The sequence below is a fragment of the Acinonyx jubatus genome, chromosome B4 (assembly GCF_027475565.1).
Source record: "Acinonyx jubatus isolate Ajub_Pintada_27869175 chromosome B4, VMU_Ajub_asm_v1.0, whole genome shotgun sequence".
Classification (NCBI taxonomy): Eukaryota; Metazoa; Chordata; class Mammalia; order Carnivora; family Felidae; genus Acinonyx; species Acinonyx jubatus.
In genome coordinates, this window is record NC_069387.1 from 56732440 (window position 1) to 56743231 (window position 10792).

General features: G+C 42.9%; 1 protein-coding gene across 21 annotated transcripts in view; it reads right to left on the reverse strand.

Annotated features, from left to right (window-relative positions):
• Positions 1-9147, reverse strand: part of SOX5 (SRY-box transcription factor 5) — a 1008244-nt gene extending 999097 nt beyond the window's left edge. For 13 of the 21 annotated variants that reach the window (XM_027035743.2, XM_053225999.1, XM_053226001.1 and 10 more), the window contains exon 1: positions 8215-8352. The gene's annotated coding sequence lies outside the window, so the exon portion shown is untranslated. The other 8 variants (XM_027035741.2, XM_053225993.1, XM_027035740.2 and 5 more) reach the window with 5 other exon arrangements.
• Positions 9148-10792: the final 1645 nt, after the last annotated feature.

Here is a 10792-nt window from a genome sequence, read left to right on the forward strand (position 1 = left end):
CTGGCACAGCAGAGGATTAAATCAGACATTTAGTGAGAAACAGCATCTAGAAAACACGTCGTCAAAAGTACTAACATCTCTTTTCTTTTTCCTCTCACAAATGTGAAGTTCATCAGCCTTTTTTAACATTAAAGTAACCGGCACTCACTATTTGGGGAAAACTATGCCAAAAGGCTCACAGTAAGCAGTCCTCATCCTGGGCACAGATTCCCTAGGGGGGTCAATTTGCTTGAGGAATGTGTCAAAAATTAGCTCCCTTTTCCTGCCTCCCACCCTCCTTGAACTCTGACGTTGTCCCCATGCCAGTTTCCCACACAACACCCAGAACCATGTAAAAATCAGGGTCCCGTGAATCCCACTTGAAATTAATATGTTAAGTCAGTGTCTAACGTCCAAAAAATGCTCACCAGCATACACAGAAGGATCGCTCTCCATTGCATTACTGAGAATCAGTCTGCATCTGAACGACACGGTCTTCATTCCTCCACCACAACCTCCCCCCCATGCTGGCCCAAAAAAAATAGCAACAACTCAATTCTCAGTCCAATAACGTCTTTTCTCAGATGTTGTTCTCCCAGTGGGTAGAAGAATGAACTGCTGCAATGCCACCCGCTCCTCTACAGTTTCTTTTAATTTAAAGTTACAACAGGAGGGAAGAAAAGAGACTTTCTATTAAGGGACAACTCCCTGAAGGGTCTCTTAGCTGACAATCGAAGGACTGCTCATGGCAGTGATCAAATCTAACGCAACAAAGTGCTGGTGGCTCTGTGACTCATCACAGCAGGAGCTAGCACTGAGGGCCACTTGAGTTCAGTGCTTTGTGTGCGGCAAGTTGGTTTAGGAACAGTAACATAGGGGAGCAAAGACTTGCAAGGTGTTTGAGGCTCAAGATAAAATGCAGACTTACAGTGCAAGTTGCTTCTCAACTGAATAGGAAGCCTAGAGGGGTAAGGAAATGAAGGGAGCACTCTGTCTACCTCATGCTTCAGGGCAAATTACCTGAAGATGGCCAAGGTCAGTTGGTCTATTTGTTGTATGGTTTCTAACCTGATAAAAAATAAGGATTGAAGCTGGAGAAATAAACCGAGCTATTTTTAAAAGGCCAGCCTTAAAGATGTTTGCTTGCAAAAACAATGCCTTCTAATTACAGCTAATATCTATTGTTTGAGTATATTTACTCTCACCTGACACAATTCAGCTATACCTTTCCAGTTGCATATTATGAGTACATTAAAAACAGTTCAATACAGTAAACCCCCCTTATCTGTGGTTTCACTTATCTGAGGTCACCCACGCCCCCGACGCAGATGATCCTCCTTCTGAAGGGTAGACTAACACTACGTCACGGTGCCCACCTCCTTCACCTCACCTCATATCATCACGTGGGTATTTTATCATCTCACATCATCACAAAAAGGGTGAGTACAGTACAATACGAAATTGTGACGGAGACACCACATTCACATTACCTTTTATTACAGTATATTGTTATAACTGTTCTGTTATTATTAGTTATTGTTGTTAATCTCTTACTACATCTAATTTATAAATGAAATTTTATGATAGGTACGTATGCATGCATAGGAAAAAACATAGCATATATAGGGTTCAGTACTGTATGTGGTTTCAGAAAGGCATCCGCTGGGAGTTTTGGAATGTATCCCCCAAAATAAGGGGGGGGCTACTATATGCTTTGAACATTTCCTCTATGCCATACACGGTACTATGGATTTATACGTAATTTCATACAACCTCATTTAATGTGACCAGGACTCAGTGAGGTGATACTATTGTTATGGTCATTTTACAGGGGAGGAAAATAAAGCATCAAAGAGCTTAAAGAAATACCGGGTCTTTTTTTTTGGTGACAAGTCCACCGACCAGAGCTACTGCTACTAACCTCTGGGCTATACTACCAAACTAAAACCATACCACTCAGATCTCCTGTTGCAAGATTATAATGGACTCAGCGCCCCACTTGCTGCCCCTAGGTCTCTAGCAACAGTGATGCCCGGAGTCCATGCTTCCAGGGGGCTGCTTCTAGCCAGCGAATGAATACTCCTCCAATGGCTGACTCTCTTCTGCCTTGCCAAACCTTTCCTGGATTGCACTACAGTACAGCTTCTTTCTACTCGACCCTCCCTCCTTCCGTCTCTCCTTGCATAAGTATCAAACATGGATCACAGCTGAAAGGCTCTCCCAGCCTTCTGCTTCCTCTTCTTACCTATCTAATCCCCTTTTGTCATCTGCTTCTCGAGGAATCCAAACTAATGTAATAACCAGGTCACTTACTTACTTTTTTAAAGCCCTTCCATTATCTTTGGTCAGTTTTATAGGTTCCCCCCACCACCACCCTGCTATCCAAAAGTTTGCTTTACACCATTTTGCTTTCATGAAAAACCTACATTAGTACCTGTTTTCACTAATCCAAAGAGGATTTCTGCTTTTACAAAATGGTAACTGCTTCTTCACTTTAGGCCATTTCAGCTCACAAAGGGTTTCACTGGAATGCTCTACTTCCAGATAGCGGGGGGGAAGCCTATACTTAGAGAGAAATTTTCTGTATCACTGGAAAGAGAAAGCATCCACTAATTTCTCCATGTTACTATACATCATCTCTTCACACAGGTAATAGTATATTTATTGTGCCTTTCTCCTTGTCTCCAGTATAAACAAGTCTATGAGGTTCTCTTTGAAGAAACTGCTGACTCAAAGGGCAAACATTGCAAAGTCAGATTTATTTCTTTTTCCAAGTGGAATCTCTATCTACACGTACTATAACTTCATATTACTGCAAGGTAGATGACTGACTATGGATAAAGTCATGATAAATTTTCACTAGTTTGTATCTGTAATGGGAAATCAAAAAGGATAACAAGAAGAGAGATCTATAGTTAGGTCCTAAGGTTTTTGTTGCCTTTACCTATTATGTAGGATAAAATGCTAATTACTGAAGGAACATTTCTATGAATAAAAGATAGAATTCACACTTGCACCAAATACAGCATCTTAATAAAACCACATTGTCAGAGATCATATATAGACATTAACTGAATCACTATTTTAAAATGTTGATCTCAGCCTCAAGGAAGTGATATATTTTTCTTCTTGGACTCAAATAAGTCCAGTACAAAGCAAGTACGAAATTAACCTTCAAGTATTATTAATGATCAAAAAGACTTGACTGGAGGGAAGACAAGTGTTGCTAACATTTACTAAGCACCTGGTTCATGACAAACCGTATTCTAGGAATTTGACATATAATATCGACTGTAATCCATGCAATATCTCTATAAGAAAAAGCATTATAGTCTCCACCTTTAGAGGTCAGTAAAAGGGCCACAGAACTCCAAGTGAAGTCTTGGAAGAATTATACGTAGACCTAAACTGAGAAGCTCCAAAAGCTAGTGGGATTGCCTCTTGCATCCTGGTTCCTTCCTGAGTTCCCTACCTCAAAGACTTTAATTGGTGCTGCAATGACAACACAATACCTGAGCTTCCAGAGAATTCCAACTGGAGAACAAGCCAGAGCCCTCCCATCCCGCTGAATGAGGCACTATCTGTCCCCTTTGGACATATGATACTATATAATCACAAAATAATTGAATGAGAAGTAATTGAGCATCAAAGATAGAATCAGGGTTTGTTTGTTTGTTTGTTTTCCTTTGTAACTTACAATGAACTTTAAGCAATGAAGAATGAATAGACCTGTATCTATAGAATTCAGTAGCACCTCTCCTGGAGATACGTTTTTTTTTTTTTTTCCCAGTTTTTTTTTTTAGGCTCAGTTTTTAAAGAGTGATTGTTTAATGTATTCTTTAAATGCATTTATTTCCCTCCTACTTTTATCAATATGCCTGCCCAGCATCCTTACCTGTAAGCAGAGTAATTACTTGCCTATAAGGTACAATTCGAGTAGTACCAAAAAAATCCTTATATTCATAAATGTTTCTTCTGGCAGTTTCACTTGATACCTATATTCACAACTCTTTCTCTAAAGAATTAGATGGTCATAATAAACTGCAACAATAACGGTAATAATAATAATAATAACCACATCTAGAGAATTAAACCATAATGAGCTATTAACACCTTTGAATTAATTAATGAGCCAGAGGTTAAATTGGACAAATGAGGCAGGAATTCAGAAGGGTCCTTCAGAGCAAACGGGGCTGTTATCAGGGCCCATCCTATAGTTTCAGGCCCCTGATCCGGAGAGCATTCAAAAGCACCCATGCAAGCAGGTACAGGTGTAAGGGGTTGAGAGAAGCAACTCAAAAAGCATATTCCCCTTAACTTTAAGGACAAGGAAACTGAAAATGGTAAAGTTTATTAAATACCACCACAGAAATTTCTGAACAAGGCCCAGCTAAAAGTGACTGAGAGTACCTGAATATCTGCCTGCTACCGACCCATAAGTGCTCCATTTCTCCCCCTTTAAATGTAAAAATTCATTATTTTTAAGCAAAAAGTTAGATCTGTGCTTTATATTCTTGAAATTTTCACTTTACTCTTCATTAAGAGCAACTTTTCATGCAAACGAATTCTTGGCTTAACTGAAAATCATTAAATAACTTTTCTACATCTAAAATCTTTCTCCTGTTAGGTATGAGTAATTATTTACGTTACATCACACACACAGAAAATAAACAACAAAGACCCCACTCACATTTGAGAATCATTTACCATTCCCACTCCCCAAAGCTCCCCGCAATGGGAAATGGAATAACAAGACTGATCATAATTGGATTAAGAACTATAATTCTTTAATTCATTCATCAAATTGAGGCATTTGGAACAGTTTATTTACAGAGTTGTTTAGACAGTTTTGTGTGGTGTTTTTTAAGATAAACCAAAATGTCTTTCTGAAAGAAGTTTCAGATCCCAAATCATTAACATATGAAAACCAAATGTAGACAATTTACAAATGGGTGTTTTAAACAACGTTTGGAACAAAATTGGACTTTTATTTTATTAACTATCTACAAATCTAAGTTCAGGATATAGTTTATTTGAAACAGCCAAGCACTTTCTTTGCCTTTAAAATAAGCCTACAATTCTCAGGCTACAAAATTGTGATGAGTATGTGAGGGAATGCTTTGACTTTAGGCCTAGAAATAAGGTTTTCCAGGTTACTCTCAAAACTCTAATTATAGAATCCCCTACCACTGCAGGTGATTGGATATCACGTGAAACATCCAGGTTATGCCAATCAATTATACCCAACAATTTTACCTGATGGAAATCTAAATGGTGTTCAACCTTAGAACTCTAGGTTATTTAAAATCCAGTGTATTGGGGGAAATTACTAAAAACAAGTTTTATCCTGCTCTGTATTTTACTTTTATACATATATATAATCTGAACATGACTTCAAAACAGTGATTGCCTATCAAAGAATACAGCTTTTTCAAGAGGATGGTATATTCTTTTAATCATACCATAGTTTTCATTTGCTTTAAAAGAAAAAATTATTCAAGCATTCAAATCCATTCTTTTAGCTGGAAAATGAAATTTTAAACTTTCCATATAGGTCATATCTTTCCCCTCAAAAAGGACCAAAAAAAAAAAAAAGCCATCATACTGAGTATAAACTTTACTCTTTTATTTACTATTTACTCCATATACTCCACAAATAACATCTTTATAAACATATATTTTTTTTCTTGTACAAAATAATGTGTCAGTCAAAACAGGATGTGCATTTACATGTATAGGACTAAGTTAACTTGAAATAACCACTGAATCTCAAATGCCTGGTTATTTACCAAATAAGTTTGAGAGTTTTGAATCCTGTATATAACACGCCATTCAACCAGAACTGTTTGAGCTCAACAACAAAACTAATGCAGTTTCTACATTAAGAGTTGAAGCTCTTTTTTCCTATACTAAGAGTTTACTCTACAAGTCTATGTCAGATTGATTCAATATTGCCCATTCAAAAAGCTACAAAAAGATTTTTTATAAACCTACAAGCAAACAAAAATCTCTATTAATTCTTCATGCACAAGATTGTTAGAAGACCATTGGAACGAAAGAAAAAAAAAGGATTTCAAGCGAGTATGCTACTATATAATTAACACAAATAACTAAATAATTATGCACATCCCTTCCCACCCCCACAATTAAATGTTTTTAAACAACTCATGTGATGAAAGATCTACCTTTTAGGCAAACAAAAGCAATCTCTACTGAGGATTTAAAGTCTGAGGATTTAAAGCTGTATTGCATCAGTTTTAAGTGATGCTTATGATTTTTATCTTATATAGTTCTGAAGAATAAACAGTTGATGACATAATTTGCAGAACTTTGCACAATGCCTAAGAGAACTTTCAGTGTAAGTACTTTTGATTTTAAATCATTGTGGCTGAATTTATCTAGGCTTCAGCCTAGGAGCTATATTTAAATCAGGAAGAAGCAACCCCAGAAACTTTGTCCCATGTATCTACATTTGAAACCAGATTCTTTCCATATCAGAGCTAACAACAGTTCACATACAGCTGAATTCCTTCAAAATTAGACAGATCAAAATTTTTGCACTTCTGTAAAGACTCTAAGACATTGTCCGTTCTCTTTTTAATTCTGTAAAAGTCAAACTTAAAAAACATTTCCGTATACTTTAAAACCATCTGTCCCTTCACCTAATCACTCTTGGCAATCGAGCCTCACTCCTCTAATCCTGATCAAAAACTCTGCTCTGTTTTTTTCTGATTGAAATGCCCATTGCCTACAAATCTCCCACGCGCCTACTTCATTGGCTTGTTTTGTTTGCGTGGGCTTTTTTTTTTTTTAAGGATACTAGGGGCCATTATTTATGAGCAGCAAGGAAACAAATCACTCTGTCTAGTCCCTTTGCAGATTCCCACACTTATTACCCAAAATCCCACAGATCTCCCTTGGTCTTGCCCTTGACTGAAGAATTGTGTTGAGCCTGAAGGCAGTCTCTGGGGAAATCCGGCTCATGCCTTTCTTGACAAACTACTTTGGATATCTGGATATTGTGAGGCTCTCAACTGGGATAGAACAAATCCCTAAACTTTTCTGAAGAAGTACAGTGGACTGCCACCCAGACTGCCTGGATATGGCTCTGCATATTCACAGAATTCCTCCTTTTGACCTGCTTTAGTTGAGAAGGAAAGACACTAAAATGAATTCACATTCACCACACTCTGCATTTAGTCACAGAGGCCAGCGTCTTCAGATACTCACCAGGGTCCATCTATTTATTAATAAATTCGCTTTGCAAAGTGCAAGGGAAACGACTATTAAAATATGTAAACAGTGCTTCATGTACCTCCGACGCCAGCAGATCAACACTCAAGAAACTGCTGCTATCAAACGCAAATATTTCCAAATCCAATTTGATTTTAACTCAGATAACCTCTTTTCCTTGCTCATTACTCTAGCCCCACAGTGCAAGCGACATTTCCCAAGCCCGCGCTTAAAGTGACACAACACGTGAGTGGTTTCGCTTCGTACACGGAGGGAGGGGGGTGTGGGGGGAAAGTAGTTGCAATTAAAATTAACGCTTCCGGTCTCTGGAATCCCTAGAATTCTGAAGGATGAGCCTGGTCTCCGAAATTCCAGGCGGGAGAGAGGAAGACTGGTAGGGAGAGGGAGTGCAGAAAGCGAAACAAAAAGACTAAAGGGGGGGTGGAATATTAAGACTGTGGGGTGGGCGGGGGGTCGCCTTTATATTCCAGGAAGGGGAGAGAGCTTTGTCCAACTTTCAGGGTCTGTGGTCTGGCGTCAGCCCAGATGCACACGCGAGCCTCGGGTCTTCCCCGCACTCCTGCCCTCCTCTCGCATCACCACCTCCACCGCCACCACTTACAAAACAATACCGGCAACAGCGCGCAGGCTCCCCAACAAACATCTAAAGTTATCCCATTTCCTGAACGGGGTCCAAGCCCACGCTCCGGGCCCCCCCCCCCCGGCCGGCCGCCCCCCCGGAGGATGCCAGGGCCACCTCAAGTCCCGAGCCGCCTCCCGCCTCCCCACCCCCCCTCACCCCCAGCCCAGTCCCCCTCCCTCCGTACTTGAGGAAACTCCGGTGGCGGCCCCCTCCCTCCTCCGCCGGCTCTCCAGCTGGAGCCGGGAGCGAGTGCTGAGTGGCGGGCACGGCGAGCGGCTGAGGGGAGCTCTGCGCCTTGGAGGTCTGCCCACAACAACATCGGGACGAACAACAAAGTTAAAACGCTGCGATTCACGCACCTTACCGGGTCTCCTTAATGTCTCCTCTGGCGTGGGATGCAAAGTGGCACAGTGGCGGGCCGGGGGCCCCCGGGAGGAGACTGGAGATGGGTTTTGGTGGCTCGCCTTTTTCACTCTGTGTGTGTGCGTGTGCGTGTGTGTGTGTGTGTGTGTGTGCGCGCGCGCGTGTCCCTCTCCCCCCCGGCTCTCGCTCGCTCGCTCTCGCTCCCCGTGCGGCTCTCAAGGACGAGGTGAAATCCCTTTGCTGGTCATGAGGCGGCTTCAGAGACAAACAACACAATGCGAGTGCAAATAACAAAAGGCAAAAAGACAGTAGGAACAATGGGGGAGGCGAGGGCAGCGCACCAGCCGGCGGTCACCGCGGCCCGGCGCCCGCCCCGGGGGGTGCGGCGGGGGCGGGCGCGGGGGCGGCGCCGGGGGCTCCGACTCCCTCCAGGTCGCCCCCGAGCTCCCGCAAACCCACCCTGAGCTCCTTGCTGCAGCTGGCCGCCTGGCCGCCCTCTCTGTCCATCCGAAGGAAAGGAGCCCCAGAGTTTGCTTCCCCGTCTGCTGCAGAGTAACTAGATTGTAAATAACGCGGTGATTACCCACACCGTGCAGGAATGTTTAACAAAAAAAAAAAATCTGCCCTCCGCTTAAAGGAGCGATAAAATGAAATGGCAGGAGTGGAAGGAGGCTATCTCTAGATCTCGGTGGAGCTCGCATCTATAAATACGCATTCGGGTTTAGTCAGGTCCCCTTTGTCAACTTCTTCCCTGCGCTGGAACCTCACCCGCAGCCCTGCGACCATTACCTGGGCCCCTGCTCGACCCTCACCCCCGCTTGCACAACCGTAAAGCTTGCACGGGGGGCGCGTGTGGGGGTCTGCGGGTGTCCGCGGAACCTTCTGGGAGGCGAGCCGCCGTCTGCCCGGCGCGAAGGCTGGAGCGGGGAGAGGTTTGCTTTTTAAAGCGACCACTACCTCCCCACCCCCGAGCCCGGCGGTGCGCCCGCGGGTCCCAGCCGCCGGCACTTTGAACCCACCTACTCCTTGGGGTGCGGGGAGGGGGGAGAAAAGTTTTCGGGCGCTCTCACCCCTGCCTCCGGGCTGGTTGAACTGGTTTTGTTCTGTGTGGGTGAACCCCAAAGACCCAATGCCTGAGGACCAAGGAATGATATTTAGGAGGGAAAGGCTCCGCGCTGGGCTTCGACTCCGGCGACACTGGAGTCAGCGCGTGAAGGCGAGAGAGACCCTCAGAGTTACATCACCACGGGAGGAAACTCCGTAGGTAATGCCCGGAGCAGAAGCTGTGGGGCTGATTTAAGTGTGTGCTCTGACAGCTCCCGGGCTTATCTCTTCCAATCTTAGTTTCATTGATTTATGACAGCTGCGGGTTTGCCAGGGGTGAAAGAAAGAAAGAAAGAAAGAGAGAGAGAGAGAGAGAGAGAGAGAGAGAGAGAGAGAGAGAGAGAGAGAGAAAGAAAGAAAGAAAGAAAGAAAGAAAGAAAGAAAGAAAGAAAGAAAGAAGAAACCCTATTAAATCTCAAACTAGGGTAGAGCAGGGATGGGGGGTGTAGTGGGTAGTGGGATTGGGGGTACCACTGATCTTCTTCACCAAGGAGGCAGCGGGTCTGGAAGAGGGTGATGGAGAAGGGGACTCAAACACAATACGAGCAACACGTTTCTTTTTCTCGCTCTCCCTTTCCTCTTCTCGAGCCGATTTTCATGTTCTCTTTCCTCATCTCGGTGATTTTCTTCGGTTGCGCATCCATTGACTGAGCCGTGTCCCTGGGCACCCCTAGCATTTCCCAGAGTGCAACAACACCACCAGGAGATCAATGACCACAGTCTGTTTATTCTTCACGCGCCTGGAAGAGCAGGGCGCTGAAGCTGCATGGGAGGGAGGCTTAGGGCTTGCCTGTCTGTGCGATCTCTCTCAGACTTTTTCTGGCTGGTTTCTAAATGGCAGTTAGTAAGCAAATGCAGTTTCTTAATGCACGCAACACATACCAATCACAATATATTCACCTAGAAAAGTGATACATCCTTTCTCCCCCTTTCCACCCTTTGTAGATTTGTTTCTGGAACTGGATTGCTAATACCTGAGATTTTGCACTTGCCTAGAGTGGAAACTTTCTGGGGTGTTTGATGATTGATTATTTGGTACCTGCTTTCTAAAAATGGCTAAACACCTTTCCTTGGAACAAAAGTGAGAATGCAAATCTTAATAACTCAAGGCAAAATTTTCAAAGTGTAAGCACAGTTATTATCCACTCCCACAAAGAAAAGCTTCCTCTTCCACAAATATTTGATAGCACAGAGCCCAGTAATTAAGAGAACAATCAAATAAACTCAGGGCTTTCATGGGGACTCTAAATTATCATCTGCCTAGAATTTATAAGCAGTGTAATCATTTGCTGCTTGGATATAGCTCTGGATATGGCATTCTAAATGTGTATCCTTAAACAATTTTACTATGTTTTCTTAAGTATTTAATGAGACAGACCAGGGATAATAATAACATTCAAATTGCTGGATCAATGTGTCTTCACCAACTGTGTGAAAAAAATTCTCTGCACGTGTGCATGAAACACCTTT